The sequence below is a fragment of the Balaenoptera physalus genome (genome assembly GCF_965194825.1).
Source record: "Balaenoptera physalus genome assembly, chromosome: 7".
Taxonomy (NCBI): domain Eukaryota; kingdom Metazoa; phylum Chordata; class Mammalia; order Artiodactyla; family Balaenopteridae; genus Balaenoptera; species Balaenoptera physalus.
Genome location: NC_138886.1, coordinates 17,513,244 through 17,535,191, shown reverse-complemented (window position 1 = coordinate 17,535,191; position 21,948 = coordinate 17,513,244). Strand labels below are relative to the sequence as shown.

The following is a 21,948-nucleotide window of genomic DNA, read 5'->3' as shown; positions in this document are numbered from 1 at the left end:
GTGGTACATATATACAATGGAATATTACTCAGCCATAAAAAGGAACGAAATTGGGTCATTTATAGTGATATGGATGAACCTAGAGTCTGTCATATAGAGTGATGTAAATAAGAAAGAGAAAAACAAATATCGTGTATTAACGCATATAAATGGAATCTAGAAAAATGGTACAGATGAACTGGTTTGCAAGGCAGAAATAGAGACACAGATGTAGAGAACAAACGTATGGACACCAAGGGGGGTGGGGGGGTGGTGATAGTGGTGGGATGAATTGGGAGATTGGGATTGACATATATACACTAATATGTATAAAATAGATAACTAATAAGAATTTGCTATTTAAAAAAAAAATTGCTACTCTCACCCCACACTCCAGACCCCCTTATCCTGCTCTTTTTTTAATAGCACTTATCACCTCTAACTTACTACATACTTTATTTGTCATGTTATTGTCTGTCTCCCCCGCCACCACCCCTCTCTGCTTGAATATAAGGTCCATGATGGCAGGGGTCTTTGTTTTATTCTCTGAAGTATACTTAGCATCTAGAGTGGTGCCTAGTAAATAGTAAATATTTGTGATAGATTGTATTTTCCAAAGATAGCCGCAACACTATCTCCCATCCCACACACACTTCTTCCAAGGTGACCTTGGCACTCCTTTCATTGAATGCTAGGGTCTCTGTCTCTTTTCCTTGAAACTGGCTTGATGTGTATGACTGCGTCAATCAGTAAAGTACAGTAGAAATGATGCTCTGTGACTTCCAGGGTTAGGTCATAAAATGCCATCCCATTCACCTTGCTCTCTTGGAACTCGACCACCATACTGCATGGGAGCCCAAGCAGTCCATGGAGAGGCCCAGTTGAAAAGTTACTGGGTCCCTCAACCTGCAGCCCCATCTGAGCTCCCAGCTGGCAGCGAGCACCAACTTGAATGCCATCTTGAAAGTGGAGCCTCTCTCACCCTAGGTGAACCACTCCAGCTGACTTGCATAGAATGGCTGAATCACTCGCACTGAACCTTGCCCAGTTATATATAGGTTAATGAACAAAATAAATGATCAGGAGAACGGTGTTGCCTCAGCCAGACCACCAGGACTAAACTGGAATTTTACAGTCAGGGATTCCCTGGTAGCATTGAAATCACTCCTCAAAGGCAGGTCGGATGTCAGGGCACTGGTGTGAGAGGTCCAGGCTTGGCAATATCCCGACCTCCATGCCAAGCCCACCTCCTCCTCTTCCTGGACAGGAGACAGATTCCCTCTCTGGGCCTCAGGTTCCTTGTGAGAAGGATTAAATGAGATGACACAGTTAGAGAGTTCAGATCAGCGTGTGGTATGTGACAGTCACAAGACTAGTTTGATATTCTTTTCCTTCCATGCAGAGGTCTGGAGCCCAAAGGAAATAAGTCTCGAAAGCCTCTTTGCTTGCATGACCAGGCAGGTGCCCCTGTGGATGGGCTTACCGGGGACGGGCGCAGCTGGCAGTCAAGAAGGGACAGGCTCTCACCTGCCTCCGGGTCTCTGCCAGGAACACTGTTCGCCACCCTCCCTCCCTCTGCTTTTGGCTTCACTAATGCCTGCTAATTGTTTGAGTCTCAGGAATTAATTATTAATTGCATCTAGAAGGCCCCATCAGCCTCCCATGGGTGGGATTTCTGCTGCGTGCCCCAGGGCACCCATCCCTCTACCAACCTGGCCAGCATCACACCAGAAGGTGAGTGCCTTCCATCCCTCTCCTTTGCCTGCACGAGGTGAGGACAGGCACAGGGATTCTCGTGCCTTTGCTGAAGCTCCAGTGCCTACCACAGGGCCTGGCATAACAATGATGTGAATACCTGGGTGAAATCTGTGTCTCTCCAGGACACAGGAGCACCAAGGTTTAAGGCTGTATGAGGCTCCTATGTTGTAGGGGCAGGTACTTTTATGTGGCCGTATGATGGTTTCTTCTGAGGACACTGAGAGTCTGGGATATAACCAAGAGGTGAAAGGTGGGACAGCATGACTCTTCTCAGACACTGGTTAGGGGGTGAGGCTGCTCATCTCCAAGAGGTCAGACCATGCTGTGGTTGAGACCTCATCCTGGGGGCCAGACTGCCTGCTCCCCCATCTTGGCTATGCCACTTACTAGCTGTAGGACCTCCAACAACTTACTTAAGCTCTCTGGGCCTCAGTTTCCTCATCTGTAAAATGGGAATAATGACATCACCTACCCCAGGCATTGGAATTGCAGAGATTTCACCAATTAATATGTGTAAAGCACTCAGAACAGGGTCTGGCATAGTTTAAGTGCTAAGGAGTGTCTGTTATCAATCTGCCTGTTGAGTAGGATCTATATCTGTTCTCTACAGCAGAAAGGTCTGGGCCTCTTCCATCTCTTCAAAAATTCACATAACAAACAGGATTATAAAAATAAACTCGAGATCCAGGCCGTGTGATGAACATCTTTCAGTCTTCCAGTGCTTTTCTGGGACTAAATGCTCCAGAACTCAATTTGGAGGTAATGTCAGAGCTCTGTGTTTGCAGTGAGACTACGAGGCCCAAGCCAAATGTCTCCAGCACTGTCCTCCGAGATAACTCTCCCCCAGCCCTCTAAAGGCCCCTCTACGCCCTCCTTTTGCAAAGAATGGGGAGTAAGCCAAGCCTTCGGAAACCTTCCCCGTCTTGGAAGCCTCCTAACACCACCTCCTTCCTCGGAGTCCGGGTTATTTCAGGAGACTAAAAAGATCACCCAGGGAGCTAATCTTTGGGCTTCACTTCTGGGGGAGAGGGTGTGGGTAGGTGGGAGAGACAGATTTTTCTTGTACAGCAGAGCGTGTGTTCCTTTTTGAAAAGTCCTAGCGGAAATAAATGTACAACTTACTGTGGGCTGCAAAGAGCCACCAGCAGGAGCTGGAGTGATACAAAAGGGGCATTTGTGCCAGCACAAAACATTTAGCACTTTACCAAGACGTGCACAGGATATAAAAGGAGACGAAGCCTCCGCGAATCCACCAGGCAAGCGACGCGCCCTGAATGCTGGACGGCCCCTCACGCACCCCGACACACAGTCTCTCTCCTCTCTCGGGGGCCCCTGCCTCCTCTTGCGTGGAAGGGAGCTCTGCGTGAGGGCAGGTGTGCAAGGCCAGGCCTCCCGCTCAGGTGCTCGCCTTGTCTTCCTAAGCAGACCTGCCCACCCGCACGTTCAAGAGGACAGCTGGAAACCCGGGTATAACGAGACGAAGCATTAGAAAGTTATACATTAAAGTAAGACACTCAATAAATGTGTTTTATCCTACTCAACTGACAAGTATACAGGGGTCCCCCGCTTTTCAAAAGTTCGCTTTATGCCAGTTCGCTTTTGCGAAAGACCCACATTCGTACCTCTTTTCAGTAATCGAAAGAAATCCGAAGAGGATTTTCACTTCTGCAAAAAGCGAAAAGCAAAAACAGCATTCAGTGTTTGTTTTGCAGGGAGCCTTCTAGAAGCAGCTCACACCCTGAGCAGTGAGACAGGCACCACCAAGCTCCTTACCTGGGAGCTACGCTCAGCATCTCAGCATCAAGCTGCCAGAGCTTTGAACTGTGTCTGTGAGCATCTGTGATTTATTCTCTGCCTCCGTTAGCAACATGTGTCCTAAGGTGATCGCTTCTTCACTTTACACCATTTCAGCTTATGAAAGGTTTCATAGGACTGCTCTACTTTTGGACAGCAGGGGAGACCTGTGCCTTCATAACAACCTGGAAGGTGAGGCTCAAATCCAGCTTCCTTGGAAGAGGAGGTGGTACCTCAACATTCACAATGCCCAGAGCATCCAGAGGCATGAGCAAGGGAACGTGGGACTGAGTGTGTGCCCAGTCTTCTTTGCTTTAAGGGTCTAGGAATCACACGTCCTCGTGAGGAGACATGCAGGAAATACTATCTGCCCTTGAACTTAAACCTGTCTCTCTAGAGCTTTCTTTCATCCTTTTCAGCTTTTCACTCCCATCCATCACAGGCACACAGAAAAAGCAGATCTCTGTTCTCCACTGACCAGCCAACCCTCAGATGTCGGCCAAAGTCCAGGGGACACCTCCTGTATGGCTGGCTCTGCTCGGAGGCTGGGGATAAGCAGGGGAGGCTGCAGGGACCCTGCCCCCACAGAGCTCACAGGCGACCCAGGGAGACGGCCAGCCAGGCCCACGTGAGCTAACTCAATAACACACATGATAAGGATCAAAGTGAATGATGTGTAAAGCAGACACATCTGGGAGCAAATCCTGGGATGTCAGCCCGTAAAGGGACGAGAGGAAGCTTTTTGTTCGATGTTAAAAAAAAAAAAACTAGCAGCAAAACATTCTATTCAAGCTACACTTTTTCTGGGATCTGGGTATAGAAAACTGAAGAAAGCAGAGCTGCTCTCTTGGATTGAAGCAGGTGGGGGCAGGACATGGATGCCTCCAGACTCTTCCCTCTCTTTTCCCTCTGGTGAGCAGAGAACCCCGGTTGCCTCCCCGCCTTACAATATCAGGTGTCTGGGCAGCCCCATCCTTAATACTGTTGCTCGAGTACAACCTCCTCACTTACAGGAAGAATGATTTGCTTGCGTGCCCATCCCTCCCCCACGCCCCCCCCCCCACCCCGCCATAGACTGTCAGCTTCTAGGAGATGTACCTTGGACCTTGTTCCTTTTTATACCCCAGAGTCTGGCATATAGTGGTTGCTCAGGGAGTGTGGTTGAAATGGATCAAAGGAGAGATGCCAGCCCAGAATCCAAATGTGGAGGGTCTTATGTGAGGTCATTCGGTTAGTGGGATGCTTGAAATCCTTTTTAGAAAAGTAAGGAAATCTTGAGAAAGAAAAACGGAGCTAGAGGAATCAGGCTCCCTGACTTCAGACTATACTACAAAGTTACAGTAATCAAGACAGTATGGTACTGGCACAAAAACAGAAATATAGATCAATGGAACAGGATAGAAAGCCCAGAGATAAACCCATACACATATGGTCACCTTATCTTTGATAAAGGAGGCAAGAATATACAATGGAGAAAAGACAGCCTCTTCAATAAGTGGTGCTGGGAAAACTGGACAGCTACATGTAAAAGAATGAAATTAGAACACTCCCTAACAGCATACACAAAAATAAACTCAAAATGGATTAGAGACCTAAGTGTAAGACCGGACACTATAAAACTCTTAGAGGAAAACATAGGCAGAACACTCTATGACATAAATCACAGCAAGATCCTTTTTGACCCACCCCCTAGAGAAATGGAAATAAAAACAAAAATAAACAAATGGGACCTAATGAAACTTAAAAGCTTTTGCACAGCAAAGGAAACCATAAACAAGATGAAAAGACAACTCTCAAAATGGGAGAAAATATTTGCAAATGAAGCAACTGACAAAGGATTAATCCCCAAAATATACAAGCAGCTCATGCAGCTCAGTATCAAAAAACAAACAACCCAATCCAAAAATGGGCAGAAGACCTAAATAGACATTTATCCAAAAAAGATATACAGATTGCCAACAAATACATGAAAGAATGCTCAACATCATTAATCATTAGAGAAATGCAAATCAAAACTACAATGAGATATCATCTCACACCAGTCAGAATGGCCATCATCAAAAAATCTACAAACAATAAATGCTGGAGAGGGTGCGGAGAAAAGGGAACCCTCTTGCACTGTTGGTGGGAATGTAAATTGATACAGCCACTATGGAGAACAGTATGGAGGTTCCTTAAAAAACTAAAACTAGAACTACCATACGACCCAGCAATCCCACTGCTGGGCATATACCCTGAGAAAACCATAATTCAAAAAGAGACATGTACCACAATGTTCATTGCAGCTCTATTTACAATAGCCAGGACATGGAAGTAACCTAAGTGTCCATCGACAGATGAATGGATAAAGAAGATGTGGCACATATATACAATGGAATATTATTCAGCCATAAAAAGAAACGAAACTGAGTTATTTGTAGTGAGGTGGATGGACCTAGAGATTGTCATAGAGTGAAGTAAGTCAGAAAGAGAAAAACAAATACTGTATGCTAACACATATATATGGAATCTAAAAAACAAACAAAAAAATGGTCATGAAGAACCTAGGGGCAAGATGGGAATAAAGACACAGACCTACTAGAGAATGGACTTGAGGACACAGGGAGGGGGAAGGGTAAGCTGGGACAAAGTGAGAGAGTGGCATGGACATATATACACTACCAAATGTGAAATAGATAGCTAGTGGGAAGCAGCCGCACAACACAGGGAGATCAGCTCAGTGCTTTGTGACCACCTAGAGGGGTGGGGTAGGGAGGTTGGGAGGGAGGGAGACGCAAGAGGGAAGAGATATGGGGATATATGTATATGTATAACTGATTCACTTTGTTATAAAGCAGAAACTAACACACCATTGTAAAGCAATTATACTCCAATAAAGATGTTAAAAAAAAAAAGTAGGGAAAATATATAGGTGAGAATTCTCAGGAAAGACAGAAACTGGAGAGAAAAAAGCAGCAGTAAGAAGCTAAAAATACCTTCAAGTGAGAACCTTATATTATTATCATATCAATAAATATAAAAATATCTATAAACCTAAAAATTTCTCTGCTTGGTATTTTTCTATTTTCATTCCTCTGTTAGCACTTCTTCATTAATCTTCTTACTGACTTATAGTAAAAAGTGCTAACAATTATGAAACAACTATTAAGTATTCTTTACATTCTTTAAGAGCATTGCTTGCATTTTCTCATCTAACACTCAGAACAACCCTTTCAGCTGGAGTATGATTCCCTTTACATAAATGAGAAAACTGAGAACTCAGAGAGGTTAAGAGGCTTGTTCACGATCGATCCCTCGGCCGTGAAGTGGAGAAAAGTGCACTGGAACCCAAGCTATGCATTCACTGACTGTTTCACAAGAGTAGGTGATAAATTCAGTAGTTTGGAGGACCAGTGCCCTTTTCCTTGGCCCTGTGGTCACAGAGCTGGGTAATGTATTGCTCCCACTGCCGCTTAGAGCCTGGAGATTGGAGTTACCTATGTTCCAGGCTTTCTTTGGGGCCCAAAAGATACCTCAGCCTTTAGTCTGGGTCCCTAAGGGCACCAGAGAGTGAGCTGCAGCCCCACACAAAGGTCTCTGGGCAGGCTCCAAGTAGTGACAACGCGCCCACAGCCCAGACCCAAGAAAATCTTCCAACCTAGACCTTCCAACCTAGAACCTGGAGCGTGCTTCATCTAGAAAAGCAGGCCTGCCTTCGTGGGTTTTCCCACTGGTGTTACACACGGCTAAAGAGGGGCCGTATTTCCCCCTAGAAATGGCTGCGTTTCAGGAACAGAGTGTGATTAAGAAAGACGGATGGTGGGCAGTATCCTTTACCAACACCTGTACTGTGCGCAGGGATCTATTTGGCAGAAAGGAGCTGTGTAAGAACAAGATCATTACCATTTGAACTAGAAAACAAAACGTGGTGGAGGTGGTGACGAATGGGAGGGGAGGGAAGAAGGAGGGTGACACCGAGGTGGAGAGGTAGGCACTATAGAAAAATGCTGGGCTGCAGGAGGAGCTTCATGCCTGGAACCAGAGGACTGGGTCCTTAAGCCCCAGCTGTGCCACGAACTGACTGAGAAGGTTGGGGCAAGCCTCCGCCTCGCTGGCCTCAGTTTCCCCATCAAACCCCTCGGAGGTCTTGTCTTGCTCAGATACCCAAGGCTGTAAGAGGCACTGTTTGGAGGCGACCACACCCAACGACAGACTAGATCAGCCTCGAGAATGCGGGAACTGAGTACTTAGCCACGTGCTTATGGCATCAGCACCGCCCCCCCCCCCCCCCATTGTGAGAGGCAGGGACCTCTGGCTGTGGAACTTCAAAACTGCAGCACGAAGGCGTGCAGGCTGAGGCGTGCGGGATCAGGGAACGGACACAGGCTACGGGGCTGGATGGACCTTCGTCCCAGTGTTTCTACAGATCATGTGGGTTAATAAATTTCTTTGTTTGTGCCTTTCTTTGTTTTTTTTGGCCTCGCCTCACAGCACGTTGGGTCTTAGTTCCCCGACCAGGGATCGGACCTGTGCCCCCTGCAGTGGAAGCGTGGAGTCCAAACCACTGGACCACCGGGGAATTCCCTAGGTTAATAAATTTGGAGTTAACAACTTCAAAAAGGGAAAGAAAGATGAAAGGCACTAGGATAAGACAAAAAGAGACTTTAGAGTTAAGTGGATTAGGGCGGGGGTACCCACCCCTACACTTGTTTGCTTTGTAAGCTCAGGCAAGTCGCAGTTCTCCAAGCTGGCCTTTTTCCTCGTCTGGAAAATGGGGATAAGGACCACCCCACAGAGCTATTATGAGTATTACATGGAATAACGGTTTGTAAATTCTTAGCACAGAGCCCGACATAAAAATAAATGACTTTTTGTTGCAGTGGTAAATGGGAGTGTTTTCTTAATTTCACTTTCAGATTTTTCATCATTAGTGTATAGAAATGCAAGAGATTTCTGTGCATTAATTTTGTATCCTGCTACTTTACCAAATTCATTGATTCACGCTAGTAGTTTTCTGGTAGCATCTTTAGGATTCTCTATGTATAGTATCATGGCATCTGCAAACAGTGACAGCTTTACTTCTTCTTTTCCGATTTGGATTCCTTTTATTTCTTTTTCTTCTCTGATTGCTGTGCCTAAAACTTCCAAAACTATGTTGAATAATAGTGGTGAAAGTGGGCAACCTGACCTGGTTCCTGATCTTAGTGGAAATGGTTTCAGTATTTCACCATTGAGGATGATGTTGGCTGTGGGTTTGTCATATATGGCCTTTATTATGTTGAGGAAAATTCCCTCTATGCCTACTTTCTGGAGGGTTTTTATCATAAATGGGTGTTGAATTTTGTTGAAAGCTTTCTCTGCATCTATTGAGATGATCATATGTTTTTTCTCCTTCAATTTGTTAATATGGTGTATCACATAGATTGATTTGCGTATACTGAAGGATCCTTGCATTCCTGGGATAAACCCCACTTGATCACGGTGTATGATCCTTCTAATGTGCTGCTGGATTCTGTTTGCTAGTATTTTGTTGAGGATTTTTAGAGAAATGGAAATAAAAACAAAAATAAACAAATGGGACCTAATGAAACTTAAAAGCTTTTGCACAGCAAAGGAAACCATAAACAAGATGAAAAGACAACCTTCAGAATGGGAGAAAATATTTGCAAATGAAGCAACTGATAAAGGATTAATCTCCAAAATTTACAAGCAGCTCATGCAGCTCAATATCAAGAAAACAAACAACCCAATCCAAAATTGGGCAGAAGACCTAAATAGACATTTCTCCAAAGAAGATACACAGATTGCCAACAAACACATGAAAGAATGCTCAACATCATTAATCATTAGAGAAACACAAATCAAAACTACAATGCAATATCATCTCACACCGGTCAGAATGGCCATCATCAAAAAATCTACAAACAATAAATGCTGGAGAGGGTGTGGAGAAAAGGGAACCCTCATACACTGTTGGTGGGAATGTAAATTGATACAGCCACTATGGAGAACAGTATGCAGGTTCCTTAAAATCTAAAAACAGAACTACCATACAACCCAGCAATCCCACTACTGGGCATATACCCTGAGAAAACCATAATTCAAAAAGAGTCATGTACCACAATGTTCACTGCAGCTCTGTTTACAATAGCCAGGACATGGAAGCAACCAAAGTGACCATCGACAGATGAATGGATAAAGAAGATGTGGCACAAATATACAATGGAATATTACACAGCCATAAAAAGGAACAAAATTGAGTTATTTGTAGTGAGGTGGATGGACCTAGAGTCTGTCATACAGAGTGAAGTGAGTCAGAAAGAGAAAAACAAGTACTGTATGCTAACACATATATATGGAATCTAAAAAACAAACAAAAAAATGGTCACGAAGAACCTAGGGGCAAGATGGGAATAAAGATACAGACCTACTAGAAAATGGACTTGAGGACATGGGGAGGGGGAAGGGTAAGCTGGGACAAAGTGAGAGAGTGGCATGGACATATATACACTACCAAATGTAAAGTAGATAGCTAGTGGGAAGCAGCCGCATAGCACAGGGAGATCAGCTCGGTGCTTTGTGACCACCTAGAGGGGTGGGATAGGGAGGGTGGGAGGGAGGGAGATGCAAGAGGGAAGAGATATGGGGACATATGTATATGTATAACTGATTCACTTCGTTATAAGCAGAAACTAACAGACCATTGTAAAGCAATTATACTCCAATAAAAACGTTAAAATAAAATAAATGACTTGATAAACAGAGGCTATCACCTACATGCTCCCCCTCCCCGTTGAAAACATCATCATCTTCATTATCACCGTTGCCATCCTCAGCCTGGATAAGGACGTTTTCTCTTTTTATTTTGGTGGTTTCACTTCTCTAAAGGCTCTCACAGAGCAGACGGAGAGCCCTGTTCTGTGTGGCCCCAGAGGGAAGCTAGGATCCACAGGAGGTGGGGAAAAGACAGGGTGATAACAGCACACACTTGGCACACTCTGTTCCACTTGTTCTTGTTTTAGGGGCTGGGTATACAGAACTGAAAACAACATAAGCATATCATGTGTAATATTATACATGCATTATACACTAATAACATATGCATGCACAAAGTGGATTCAAGAGACCTGGGTGAAGTAATGGAACCAGACACAAACATCTGGGAGATGTATAAAAGCTTGGAGTGCTAGAAGGAGAACAAGCAGGCCAGGGATGGAGGGAGTGAGTGAGGGCGTGGTAGGAAATAGCAGAAGTCGGCAGAGGCCAGCTCAGAAAGGGTTGATAGTGGAAAGGATGTTGGATTCATCCTAAGTATGCTTAGATGGTTAATGTCATCGGGGGTGGCATTGGAGCAGGGGGTGGTATGATATGATTTTTATTTTAAATGATAATTCCAGCTGTTATGTGGAGAATGGACTTGGTGGGGATGAGCTAGAGGGGAAGCAGAGACCAGTCTTGAGGCTCTGCCGTCTCCCAGGTGAGGGATGATACTGGCTTGAACCCGGAGGTCAGTTGAGGGTGTTGAAACATTTTTGAATAATGGATATATTTTCAAGGTGGATATATTTTAAGGTAGATGTACTTTCAAGGAATATTCTCAAAACAGGATCTGCTGACAGTTTGGACGTGGACACGAGAGGCAGAACTAGTCAAGGATAACTCCAAGTGTTTGCGCCTGAGTAACAGGGCACATGGGCGTCGGTGCCTTTTCCAGGATGGGAGACTGTGGGAGGAGCAGGTGGAGGGCATAATGAGTTCGGTTCCAGACATGCAACGTTTGAGATGCCCATTAACCACTCAAATGGAGGCATTTATGAGGTTGGGGCTGAGCTACTTGGCATTTAAAACCAGGCCGCTGAATGAAATCCGTGTGGGAGGGAGAAGTTGAGGAGTGTGCTGGGGTGACCTCTAACATTTAGAGGTCGGGAAGCAGGGAGGCTCCAGCAGAGGCCAGCGAGTCAGAGCTGCCTATGAGAATCAGGAGAGAGTGTTGTCTTAGAATAAAGAAGATGTTTCTGGCAGGAAGGAGTGACTAGTTATGTTACACAAGAGGGTCCAGGAAATAGACACTGAGAATTGGTCATTGAAATTTGGCAAGACCAAGGTCACTGGGGACACTGACAATGAGACTTGAGTGTGTTGCTGGGAGGGAAGGGGGGGTGAGAGCCTGGTGGAAGCGGATTCAAGAGAGAAGGAAGGTGAGACACTGGACGTGGTGAATACAGGTAACTCTTTAGAGGAGTTGTGCTATAAAAAGAGGGCAGAGAATTGGAGTGGAGCCCAATTCCTATGGAGGGGTCAGGAAAGGGTTTTGTTTTGTAAAATAAGAGATCTGAAAACATGTTTATATTGATGGACATGATCCAGGAGAGGGGAGAAACTGCAAAAGCAAAGCCTACAGTGGTGGAAAGGGAGCCCAGTGCCTGAGTTCAGGGACAGTCCAAATTCTGTGGGACCTGCGCTGATGCAATCCAAAGAGGCTTCTTTTGAGAAAAAGAATTCAAAATCATGAATTCAAAATCAGTTATGGAAATGAATATTTACTTAGTACGAGAAGAGAAATCATAGCAAATCAACAACACTTTAAAGATGCACATATCTTTCTTCTGAGATTTCTTTAGGACGGGATTTCTCAGTCTGCACAAGATTGACATTTTGGGCCAGATAATTCTTTGTTGGCGGGGGATGTCCTGTGCATTGTAGGATGTTTAGCAGAATCTCTGGTGTGTACCCACTGGATGCCAGTAGCAGCCGTCCCCCAATTTTGACAACTCACGATGTCTGAGACATTGCCCTCCACCACCTTGAGAACCATATGCTTTAGATAATTTACTTGAAATGCTTACAAACAAATGTTTGTATACATGGTCACAATCTTCACCTCAAATATCTACAACCCCTAGAAACCTCTAGCACTGACAGGCGCCAGGCAAATAAAGGTCTCTGAAGCTTAGGCTCCCTTTGCTTCTGATAAACCCACCTCTGCTGAGTTGAGGGCTTGCACTTAGACTGGAGCAGGGAGAACACCCATCATAAAAGAAGGCAAATACATCCTTTATCCAGATTCACCAGTTTGTAACATTTTGACACATTTGTTTTCTTCCTCTCTCTCTCTCTTTCCTTCTCTCCCACACACACATATTGTTACCTATTTTCCTGAGCTATTACAATAGTTTTCAGACATCATGCCTCTTTACCCTTAATGTTTCACTGTGTATTTCCTAAAAACAAGAATATCCTCAGAATAGTTGTCAACCTCAGGAAATTGCACATGGATATGATACTTTTATCAAATCTAACTTCCATACTCTAATTTTTTTTCAATTGACCCAATTATGTCCTTTATAATTGTCTTTTCCATTTTCCATCCAGTACAGGTGAAACAGGAGGGATGGGGGCAGGGCAAAACCTTTGAAAGAATGACATAGCCCGAGGACATGACATAAACTGATTAGAACCAAATGGGTCCAAGATGGCAGACAAGTCAACTTCCACTAGACCTTGAGCCTCAGTATACGCTGACATCAGCAAGCTAAATGACACACCCACAGGCGCTATGACAGTTCCAAGGCCAACCATAAGTATCAAAAAGTGGGTGGTGGCCCAATTCCTGGAAATCCCCACCCCTTCCTGAAATAGCTGGAATACTCCTCCCACTCATTAGCCTATGAAATGACCCACCCCTATAAAAACTGACAACCCCATACCCTGGTGTCTTTCTCACCTTCTGAGATGGCCCACACTCTGTCTGTGGAGCGTGTTTCTCTCTAAATAAATCCACTTCTTACCTATCACTTTGTCTCTCACTGAATTCTTTCTGCAATGAGACATCAAGAACCTGAGCTTCATTAAGTCCTGAAACCAGGTGTGTGATCTCAGTTGGAAGACTGTGGGTTTTGGTTGGGTTCAAGTCCCGGCTGCGTGGGTTCAAGTCCCAATCTGGGTTGAGGCTGGGTTCGAGTACCGGCACAGGGATTCAAGTCCCAATCTGAGGTGCGCGGTTTCACAGGACCTGTTCCAGGACCATATATTACATGTAGTTCTCATGTTTCTTTGGTCTCCTTTTATCTGGAATCTCAGTTTGTGTTTGTCTTTCATGCCAGTGACACTTTTGAAGAATAAAGGCCAGTTTCTTTCCTCTAATGTTCAATAATAAAATATTTGGTATTTGGTAATTTCTATATGTTTATATTTTAATAATAAAATATTTTGAATCTGCAAAAAAAAAATAAATAAAAGAAAAGAAGGCAAGGCAGAGTTTAGGGTATAGATACCAGTAAACTAATAGACTCGAATCTTCTCATTACTTGTGTTTTCTCAGTGCAATAAAAAGCAAGGGCCTCCACTGAGAGCGTGATGGCAGGAGACTGTGTTAGAGTTTTGCAGGAAGGGAAGGAATGAAGTAGTCACTCTGTAGAGTAAGAGAGTGAGTGGACTGGGGTTCCTGTAAGCCTTGTAACTGACTGGAAGTGGGATAGAGAAAGAAGACCAGTCCCGGTGGCTCGAGGCTGGGATGGGTGCCTTATAAATAAGTGCACGCCTCATCGCCGGAGCAATCTGCCCTGTGATGGGCATTCAAGCTGCAACGGCAGGTCAGACCACATGGTCCTACTACTCCTTCTAGGTCTGGGATTCTGTGATTATAGAGCAAAGCAACCCGATGCCCTAGACTTTACCATGCAGAACTACTCTGCAGCCCCTTCACTCCCAAGAGCGTAAGATCAGTCCCATAAATAACGGCTGTGTTGGCTGAGCACACTGGCCCTGAGTGGGGGCTTTCCAGGCCTCATCTCATTCAATACTCTCAGCAAGCTAAGAGAATTCTAGAAAGTGTGAGTCATGGATCCACTGTCACACAGCTGGTAGAAATGGTGTGACCCAAATCGAGGAACATTCTGCAAAATGCCTGACCAGTATTCCTCATGACTGTCAAGGTCAAAAAACAAAACAAAACAAAACACAAGTAAAGACTGAGAAACCGTCTCAGACCAGAGGAGACTGAGGAGACGCGATAACTCAATGCAATGTTATATCTTGGATTGGATTCTGGAACAGAAAAGAGGGTATTCCTGGAAAAACTGGTGAAATTCAAATGAAGTCTCGGGCTTCATGAAGAGTAAGGTACCGATGTTGGTTTCTTAGTTCTGACGACTGTGTCATGGTAAGATGTTAACATCAGAGGAAAACAGGTGAGGTGCCAATGAACACTCTCGGTATTATCTTTGCAATCTTTCTGTAAATCTAAAATGAGTTCAAAATAAAAACTTCCCTAGAAACAACAATAACAGCAGTAGTAGCAGCAGCAGCAGTAACAAAAACAAAGACGTGACTAATTCCCAGGCATTCTGACTCCAGGAGCTTTGCTTGTCTGTGATGTTCCGGCCACTGGGAGTTGGAGGTAGTTATCCTGCCTTCAACATGATGTGTCTAAGGCCTCTGCTTTCTGCTTTTACACTGACATGTGTCCTCCAGCCGAGAGGCAGCCTGGTACGGTGCAAAGGGATGGCTTTGAATCCAGGCGAAAGCTGGTTCAGCATCAGCTCGCCTATTAACTAACCATGTGTTGGCAGAGAAGTCACTTTCCACCTCAAACCTCTGGTTTCCTGCATCTGTAAACTGCAGCCCATACATAATCTCTCCCTGACCCAGGCTTCACGTGAGACTCCAAATGGAAACACAGAAAAGCACGACACTTGGCACGCAGCAGGTGCTCAATAAACACGAGGTCAGGCTTCTTTCTTAAGAGCTCAGAACCAAGAGCAAACCCGGCCTCTTTCTTTCTGACAAGAACCTTTCATGTTTGATTTATAGGCTGGTTTAGGTAGTTGAATTTTAAATAATTCATAGCCTTGCTGTTAATATTTGTAGTTGTTGAATTCCTCTAATAAAACATTTAGGGATTTCTTCCCTCCCTGAAGTGTATTTCGCCCGGAGAATGATATGTTTTCTGAAATCTAGGACTTGGCTGCCCTCTCTTTACTTTCCTTTCTGCAGCTAATCCTGTCTATTGCCGTGGCAGGGCTGAGAGATGCCAGCTTGGGTTTTGCTAAGTAGCTATGGGTGTGCAAAAAATAGGGGCATCAATTCAACTGTGGCTGCGGCTTGGGAGATGGGATCACCTTATTAGGACCTGTGTGGTGGTTCCGAATCGACTTCTTATTAGAGCTGAGTTTGAACTCAGATTTGCCATGTCCTTGCTGTGTGATCTCATACAGGTAACCTAACCTTTCTGTGCCTTTGTTTTCTCGTGTACAAAAATGGGAATGAAAACACTCTTAGTTACTTTGCCTGGCATGCTTCTGGGTCTTCAGATTCTGCCCGCACCCATAGAACCTGCTCTACCTAATCCTTCCCAGCCTCAGCCCCTGCCTCGTGCATTTGACGTGACAAACAGACTTCCCATTTATTCCTTTTTCCTCTACTTTGGTTTGGGCCATTTCCACGAGAACCCCAGTCTCTTTCTTGGACAAAACCCTGCTGGCTTTGTCATTTCTCAGTTGCCCTAAATTTGGGGGAAGGGACGGATGATTCGAGCATGCTGTGGCATTTTCTTAAGGAGGCTCTGGCTCCCTCTCAAAGATGCAGGAGAGTCTGAAACACAAGGCAAGCTTCCCAGGTGCCAACTGTATTGTTCAACGAATATACTCCCCTTTACAGCACTTATATTTCATTCTCTACTGCCAGAATGGAGACACATGCTGCGTTTCTGCATTCGTAATTGGCGAAGAACAGATGGGAGAGATGCAGTTGGAAGTAATGCTGTCATTAAAATAATCTATACTGCTCGTAACACTCTGGCATGTGCGAGAAGGTGAGTGGAGCCACGTGGACCAAGTGTCTTCACATTCATTCCTCGGGGAAATTATGGGGGGTCCGTGCTTTGGTAATATCCACATTCCCTCATGGCATACCTCTGTGGGTGCACCTCTACCTCCGGGGCCCCGAAGACAAGAAAAGGTGCAGATTGGTGGAAATATTTCCTTAGGTGGGGTGGGCATTCTGGAGAAGAACAGCACGGGCAAAGGGCAGAGTCTGGAAAATAGGGGGTGTTTTCAATTACTAGTAAGAAGAGCAGCTTGGCTGGGGTGGAGATCTTTTTAGGGAAGGAGTGGGGAATGTGGCCGGAAGAAGAACAGGGGCCGTGGTGTTGAGGGTCTTAATGCCAAGAAATGTTGAATGAGAATCCCTAAGGTTGGTACCAAGAGCCCTAGCCTGGGAGTCTGGCTCAGTTCAGGCTGTTACTAACTATGTGAACATGGGAAAGACCTATCTTTCTTGGGCCTCAGTTCTTCATCTGTAAAGGGGAGTATATTCTTTGATGATCCAAGTAAAGTCTTCAGTAGCTTGAAGGACAGTAGCTCCGAACTTCAGCAGGACACAACTAATTCCTGAGTATTTATTCTCTTCTGGCCATGAAGGTCAAGTTTAAACTAAGGTTATCCCAGTCCCTATTGTTTTATTAATAATAATAATAATAATAATAATAATAATAATAATAATAATAATATAATAAGGCTCCCTGTTACTGAGGGCCTACTTTGTGCCAGGCACTGTAAAATTCTTTATTATGTGTCTTGATCTTGTTCACCATCATCAGAAGCCCATCATGCAGAGGTTGTCACCCCTTCACATCTGGAGCTCAGAGGGAAGAGGACGTACTTGTGTCACCCAGGGCTGAGCGGCAGGGCCAAGAGTCATGCCTGCCTTCGGCAGCTGCCCTATTCTCGCCCGTCCCCTTGCCATGACAAAATGGCACCTCCTAAAGCAAAGAACTCTGTGGAAATCTTTAATGTCCATTGGCTAATTTAATCCTTTCCACTGCCCTTCAAGGGAGATCCTGGGATCCCTATTCTATAGATGAGTACACTATGGTCCTGTAAAAAGAAATCACCAGTCCAATGTCATAAAACCAGGTTGTGACATAGCGGGGCTTCAGCTTCACATTGGCCCTGCATAAAGGCTCTGGATGCTACCTTAGGTGTTTCTGTGCTCAAATTCACACAGGTGGAGCCTGGAATTAGGGAGCAGCTCCACAATCTCTTCCCCCAAAGTCTGGGATGTTCTTTGCAAACTTTTTTCTCAAGGAGGCCCCATGCTGCCAAACTTCCAAACTGCCCTCTCCTGCCCTGGGAAGCATTCTCTCTGCAGACATGTCAATGCCATTGTCACAAGGGGAACATCTGGGCTGATACCTTCAAAAGTCTGCAGCAGCCTTAGACTTGCTAGAAGGCCAAGGATTCCCTGTAGCTGTGACCAACCTCTTCCTTGGGGAAAAGGCTTTTGACCACTAGACCAGCATGTCGACTCAAGCTTTAGAAGATGATTTTTCACCATACTCTTCAGAGGGTCACCTTATTTCTACACACTAGAGTTTCATACTGTTACCTCCCCCCACTATCGATGGGCCACCACCAATGAAAAGAGCTGGTGAAACTCCCTGGACATCACTTTAGGGCATCTGAGGTTGGAAGTTGGGAGGGAGGAGGGGAAGTTGACTGAGTAGCTGTTTTATACAAATCATCTCAAAAATATCCAATCACAGCCCTGCAAGGTAGGTACTGCATTACTATCCCCATTTCATAGATGAGGAAATTAAGTTTAGAAAGGTTTAAATGACTTGCCCAAGACATGTGGTAAGTGACAGAAGCAAGGTTTGAAGCCAGGTCTTTGTTTTTCTGACATGAAAAACCTGTAGCCTTTTTGGCTGTACCACATGACCTCTGATGTTAAGAAAACATAGATTTGGCCCCCATCTGTCTCACCTCCACTCTCACCTTTCTCATTGATCCAAGATTTCTCACTACCTTGGGAAATGCCATTGTTCCAGCCATGTGGGCAACAAAAGTGCTAATTTCTCTAGGAAGGTATTTCCCTGGCCATGTTTTGCTTAAGGGACAAGGATGTCAATTTTGGACTCCTGTGTGTTGCAAAGATCCCAGTGATGACCATATTCTTGCCACCCACAGAGTCTTTGCACATGCTGTTACCTCTGTCTGAAATGCTTTTCCCTCCCCGCTTTCTCTCTTTAACCCTGCTCACCATTTAGATCTCAGATCTACTGTGACTTTCTCAGGAAGCTGCCCAGAACCCATGTTGAGGTCAGCCCCCTCCCATCCCAATGAACCCTCAGAGCATTGCACTACTTTACTCTCTGGCACGTAGCTCAGTTTCCAAGTATTGATTAATTGGCGAGTTACTGGGTTTATGCCAGCCTCTTCCACTAGACCATAAGCTCTAAGAGGGCAGAGAGCACATTTACTTGGATCACTACTGAGTCCTCAATTCCAATCACAGGGCTTGGAACATAGTAGATGCTCATTGAGCATTTCTGAATGAATGAATGCATGGATGCATTAAAGTATAGGATGCTAAAATGCCTGGGTCTGGAGACAACAGAATTTCCTAACTTGTGCTTTAAAGAGGCATAGCTTTCTCTTTGTGGCTAGTTAGAAATACAGAATTTCCGGCTCCATCCCAGACCTTTCTGAATCAGAATCTGCATTTTAACACGATCCTCAGATGATTCCTATGCATATTAATGACTGATCAGCGCTGCAAAGGGAAGGCTGTGGTAGCCCAAGGTAATAAATCAGTTAATTGGTTCACCAATTCATTTGGTAATATTATCTGAGCACCAACTATGTGCCTAGTACTACATTGGGCCCTGTGACTCTGGCGTGAACACAGTAGATATGATGCCTGCCTTTAGAGAACACCTTACACCTGCCTGGATGAGCAAGGCATCTAGAGCTACCAAAGCAGAGGGAGGAGATGCTTATCGATCTAGGGGCAGGAGGGCTTCCTGCAGGTGGTGACTGGGAGTGGTGGGTAGAGGGGCAACCTCATACTCAATGGAGCTTCTTGTCACATGTCACCAGGCTAGAGGCTGACAGATGGCTTGGGAGGTTCTTGCAATAATCCAGGCTAGAAATGCAAGCTGGTCTTTATTCCCCTGTAGAGTCTCTCCTCCACTCTCTCCTGTAAGCCTTTCTACAAAACCTGTAAATCAAGTAATGGCCAAATCCCATGACCTCTCTCTCCCATGAGAGCCTCCCTTGTTCTTTTCTTATTTACACTCTGCCTCCAAATGTCAATTTCCCACCTTCTTCTTGACTCCCTCTATGTTTTCTTCCCCCTTCCACCAATGCTTTTCCTAGCATTCCTCTGATATATCCATTATGTGGACTATAATGTAGCTGTTAGAAATTATGGGGCTTCCCTGGTGGCGCAGTGGTTGAGAATCTGCCTGCCAATGCAGGGGACACGGGTTCGAGCCCTGGTCTGGGAAGATCCCACATGCCGCGGAGCAACTAAGCCCGTGAGCCACAACTACTGAGCCTGCGCGTCTGGAGCCTGTGCTCCGCAACAAGAGAGGCCGCGACAGTGAAAGGCCCGCGCACCACGATGAAGAGTGGCCCCTGCTTGCCGCAGCTGGAGAAAGCCCTCGCACAGAAACGAAGACCCAACACAGCCAAAAATAAATAAATAAATAAATAAATTTAAAAAAAAAAAAAAAAAAAAAAAAGAAATTATGTTTACAAAGACTGTGTGATAACACGGAACACACTTAGGTTATAACAGGAAGTAGGGTGAAAAATCATATAGGCATATCATTACAAGTCTTATAAAAATAAAAACACTATGTATCGTTAAAAAAAAAAAAGCAAAACTCGAGAAGTATCAACCAATATTTACGTTTGCATCGGGACTTAAAAATACTTATTTAAATTATCTCTATTTTCCATTTTTTTGTGACTTGGGAATGTCTTTTATAAAACAAATGAATAAATAAATACCACAAATTAAAAACTGCTGCCATTTATTTACTATGCTATTTTGGGCAAGTTTGTTAATTTCCCTGAGCCTCAGTTTTCTCATCTCTAAAACGGGGCCAAGAATTGTGCTCCCCACACAGGGTGTTTTAAGATAGTGTTCATTGAGCCTGGCAGGACAAAAAAGACTAAAACCATAGCAGTATCATTGTTGTGATCAGTTCACAGCTTAACTGTTCAGTGCAGGTTGGGATCAAAGAACAGGACAAGTCTGATGACATAGGGACAGAGGTTGGAGACAGGAGGTCACTATTTGGGAGTCCTGAACTTTGGAATTAATTTTATTCCTAATTGGCTGTATGACCTGGGTAAGTCCTGTACCATCTCTGGGCTTCTGTTTCCCCAAATGTTTAAGAGGAACACAGCCTCCATGATCAACAGAACTTCCTGTTACAGGTCAAAAAGATACTATCTCAGTTCCCCTGGAATTCACACCATGAATGCTTTAACAATCCTAAAAATTCTATTGGGCAGATACTGCAACCTCTTTCAAATGTCTCTTAGCCCTCTGAGGTATGCTGACCTATGAATAAAGGTCCATCTCTGTTAAGGTCAGGAGGCCTCATACTTGCTTTCAAAGAGCTACAAGGCCCCTCCTCCCCTGCTAACCACAGAGCAGTTTTTAGAGTTGCTTAGATTCTGTCCATTGTTTTTTAAAAATGCCACATTAAATTAACACAACATTGTAAATCAACTATACTTAAATAAAATTTTTTTTAAAAAAGATCATGAAAAAGATATCCCATGCTCTTGGATTGGAAGAATTAATATTGTTAAAGTGGCCATACTACACAAAGCAATATACAGATTTAATGCAATCCCTATCAAATTACCCATGACATTTGTCACAGAACCTAGAACAGATAATCCTTAAATTTGTACGGAACCTTAAAAGATCTAGAATTGCCAAAGCAATCTTGAGGAAAAAGAACAAAGCAGGAGGCATAACCCTCCCAGACATCAGACAATACTACAAAGCTACTGTAATCAAAACAGCATGGTACTGGCACAAAAACAGACACATGGATCAATGCAACAGAATAGAGAGCCCAGAAATAAACCCACACACCTACAGTCAATTAATCTTCAACAAAGGAGGCAAGAATATACAATGGAGAAAAGACAGTCTCTTCAGCAAGTAGTGTTGAGAATGTTGAACAGCTGCACACAAGTCAATGAAGTTAGAATACACACTCATACCATACACACACACACACACAAAAACTCAAAATGGCTTAAAGATGTAAATATAAGACATGATATTATAAAAATCCTAGAAGAGAACACAGGCAAAACATTCTTTGACATAAATCATACCAATGTTTTCTTAGGTCAGTCTCCCAAGGCAATAGAAATAAAAGCAAAAATAAACAAATGGGACCTAATCAAACTTATAAGCTTTTGCAGAGCAAAGGAAACCATAAACAAAACGAAAAGACAACCAACAGACTGGGGGAAAATATTTGCAAATTATGCTACTAAGAAGGGCTTAATTTCCAAAATATACAAACAGCTCATACAACTCAATAACAGAAAAACAAACAACCCAATCAAAAAATGGGCAGAAGATCTAGATGGACATTTCTCCAAAGAGGACATACAGATG

The 21,948-nt window shown here is 44.2% G+C and overlaps 1 protein-coding gene across 3 annotated transcripts in view; it reads right to left on the bottom strand.

Moving 5' to 3' along the window:
• The window catches only part of ASTN2 (astrotactin 2), an 897,588-nt gene that overhangs the window by 388,599 nt on the left and 487,041 nt on the right, over positions 1–21,948 (bottom strand). The gene's annotated exons all lie outside the window — the stretch shown is intronic.